Raw genomic sequence first — 3,748 nt, forward strand, 5'->3', positions numbered from 1 at the left:
CATAACACTTTTTTTGAGATTATTGGATATTCTAATTCTAATTTTTTAGGATGTATGGTAAATAGAAAGAGCACTTCTGGGACTTACTAATTCATATGACAGTCTTTAGTCTCCTGGTCTAGTAGAAAATAAAACTCTATTGTACATTCCACTGTTGAAGCTGAGTACATTATCTTAGGGAGTTATGTGGGCCAAGTCCTTTGGTTCAAGTAACAAATTCTATATTTAAGATTAACTATAGGCACAATTTTAATTATTTGTGACAACACTAGTGTCATATGCATCTCTAAAAAACCTATCCAATATTCAAGGACCAAACACATTGACATAAGGCATCACTTTATTAGAGATCATGTGACCAAAGGAGACATTGAGTTACACCATGTGACAACTGAGAATCAATTGGCTGACATGTTTACTAAACCACTAGCTTTTGACACTTTTAGCATCTTAAGGATCAGATTGGGTATGATTGACATAAATGCATGAACGTGAAGTTTTACCATTTACTTGCTTTTATTTTTCATGTTTTATTTCTGTTATTTTAGTTTTTCTTCATTTCTTTGTGATCACTGCTGAAATGATATTTTGTATCGTATTTTTATTTTTGAAAATTTGTAGTCAATGTTTTACATCTCTAAATTAGTTAAAAGGAGAAACACCATTGATTATTTCCCTCCCTCTAATCTTTTTTAGCGGTGTAATTTTCTTTTCTAAATAAAAGTCTATCTCAAATTAGCAACTGAACTTTGTGATTGAGATTTTTTTTATCTTGATACAGCAATATATCTTATATATATATAATGTTCAAAGTCTTTATATTACTTTCAAATTCTTTGAAATCTTTTCGTTGTATTTATCATATGAATTTGATTATGTTTTGTAGTTTATTCTTACTTATATTAGAGAGTGAATTTTTCTTCTTTAATATCTGGATTATATAGTAACAACTAAAAGTGTTTAAGAGTTTTGAAAGGGATATTGCTTGCAAAAATATCAATGGCTTAATATGAGCCCCAAAAAGAAGAAAAACTAAAATGTTGCGTAATGACTACCAAAAAAATTGAAAGAGATATAAAGTATATCAAAAATCAAAAAGATGCACAACATGCACCAATCAATTAAAATGAGACCACAATAGACAAGTTTCCTTCTCTTTTAAATCTTTAAATCTTATAAGAATTCATGTGTCACTTGATATTTTCAAAGGCCTGATTTTGAATTTCAAGATTATGACAAATTACTTTGGTATATTATTCTATAAGATATTTTTTGATGACCAAGTTTTTAATGGATCTTTTTTTTCTTATCCAATTAGTTTTTTTGAGTTAGGTCTTTTGTTTTCAAAAGATGATTTGTCCTGAGAAAAGTGTGAGCTACAGCTAACAAGATCAGCTATTCTACCATTTTTCATATTTCAACGAAGTTAACTCCAATAAATTTTTAAATTCAATCACATGGAGAATTTATCATTTTTGTGCTTTAATAAAAAAAATACTTTGCTTTCGTTCATTTTTTTAGTCTTTTGTTTTGCTTTTTTTCTTTATGTTTTTCCTCCTTTTTGTGATGTCAAAAGGGGGAGTAGTGGGTAGTGGTTGAGTTGTTTCATCATAATGTTTTACTTTTGTTCATTTTTTATTTAATTTTGATTGTTTGATTGTTTGCCATCATAAAAAAGGGGGAGATTATTACGAATCTAATTTCAAGGAATATAATTTTGATGATAGCAAACATTTCTATTTTTCTATGATTGATTTTCCTACTAACATTTTAGGTCCACAAATCAAATTATAAATTGAACTAGATCAATATTGGGTAGATTAGGACTAAGTTAGTTTGTAATGTACGTCAAATATATTTTACCTTTTCTTGAGTCCTTTGTAACTTTGTGGGTCCTGATGTTAAGTAACCTTACACACACACACTTAGGGGAAATTTTTTTACTGTTTTAGAGTTTTTTTTTTCGATCACATTGGTTGGGATGATCCAAAAATCTTCTTAGACAATCAGTTAAAAAACTAAAACCCTAATTAAGACATTCTGATTAAGGCAACCATAATTTAGCGCATTGTCCTGGACGATATTAGCATCGGCCGGGATGATATGCTCAAATAAAAAAGAATCAACTGTCAGATCTATTTAGGGATGTTTTATTTTTGGACATCATCTAAGACATTATCTTGGACGATGCAGTGCAATTATGCCTAAATTAATCTAGTAATTAAGGAAAGCAATTAAGATTTTATTGCTCGATCATATCGGCCTGGACGATCATATCGGCCTAGACGATCATATCGGCCTAGATGATTGCATGATCATTTGAGATGATTAGTTCATAAACCTTAGTTCTTTCTGGATGATCAATAATCGGTATGGCTCCATTCAAGGTGATGCTCTGGATGATATAAACTGAATTGAATTAATCATCTAGGATGATCCTTAGATCGACATAGATGATCAAGTTATTTTTTCATCGTCCAGACATCCATTCAAGGTGATGTGCTGGATGATATGAACTGAATTGAACTAATCAGCCCGGGCGATCGTGATATCATCCTGGATGATCTAGTTTTTTTTCATCATCAAGACATCCATCAAAGGTGAGGGTCTGGATGATATTCATCGAGTTGAACTAATCGTACAGATGATATACTATTATCCTGGATGATATTTAATGATTAGTTATTAATTAGGGTTAATTCATAGCCCTTATTTAAAAGATCTCTTATTTTCTGAAGTGAAGATCTTTACTATTGTCCTGACATGAGAAAGCCAAAAGGAGAAGGAGAGCAAGGGAGAGAGAGAGAGAGAGAGAGAGAGGATCTGTGAAGTGGGAGTTGTGAGGGATTTCATAAAGGTTGCTCCAAACAAGGATCCAAGTCATCTTCTCTGATTGACGTCCCTGGTCTTGAGATTCGAGGGAGGTCTTTCTTCAGTAACTGATTGAGGTTCTCTACCTGCTTTTGGAGGAATAAAGAGCTCTCTGCCTTCTTCTGGAGGAAGCAAAAGGGAGTTGGGTCTCTGCCTCAGGTTTAGTGGAAAGGAGTTTTTGTATGGGCTTCTCCACCTTGCTATGGGAGCAAAATAAGAGATACAGAGTTTAGTGTAATACCCAGAGGAGAGGCTCTGGGGAGTGGATGTAGGTCATGTTGACTGAACCACTAATAAAATCTGGTGTGTTCTTTCTTATTGTATTTCCACATTTAATTTCCTCACTTTAATTTTTGTGGTGATTGTTTCATTGTGTTTGTGATTTTGTTTGGAAAAATTTTAAAATACCAATCCCCCCCCCCCCCTCTTGGTTAGCCTTGGGACTAGTCCATAAGGGCTTAACATCCCTGACAAACTTTTAGAAACTACCAATAGTGTAGTACTATAAAGTGGGATGTTTCCTAAAAATTTTGTTAAGACCTCTTGAAAGAAACTCAGATGCTAAAATAAATAAAGTAGGGGATAGAAGATCCACCTACATGAGACCATGAGTAGAGTTATAAAAACCATGACCCTTACCATTGTAATAATAAAAAAGAAGTAATGTTCAATACTATTCTAATAATCTTAATAAAGTCATTACTGAAACCAAATAAATTTAGCATAGTAAAGAAAAATTCCCTATTGAGATTATCATAATCTTTGATAATCAATCTTGCAAAAAACATTTCTTCAAGTAATTTTATCCTCCAAATCATGCACAAGTTCCTGAGCCAATAAAATATAATAGAACTTTCACAAAACCTATTTTCTCTAA

The sequence above is a fragment of the Dendrobium catenatum genome, unplaced genomic scaffold (assembly GCF_001605985.2).
Source record: "Dendrobium catenatum unplaced genomic scaffold, ASM160598v2 fragScaff_scaffold_839, whole genome shotgun sequence".
Lineage (NCBI taxonomy): Eukaryota > Viridiplantae > Streptophyta > Magnoliopsida > Asparagales > Orchidaceae > Dendrobium > Dendrobium catenatum.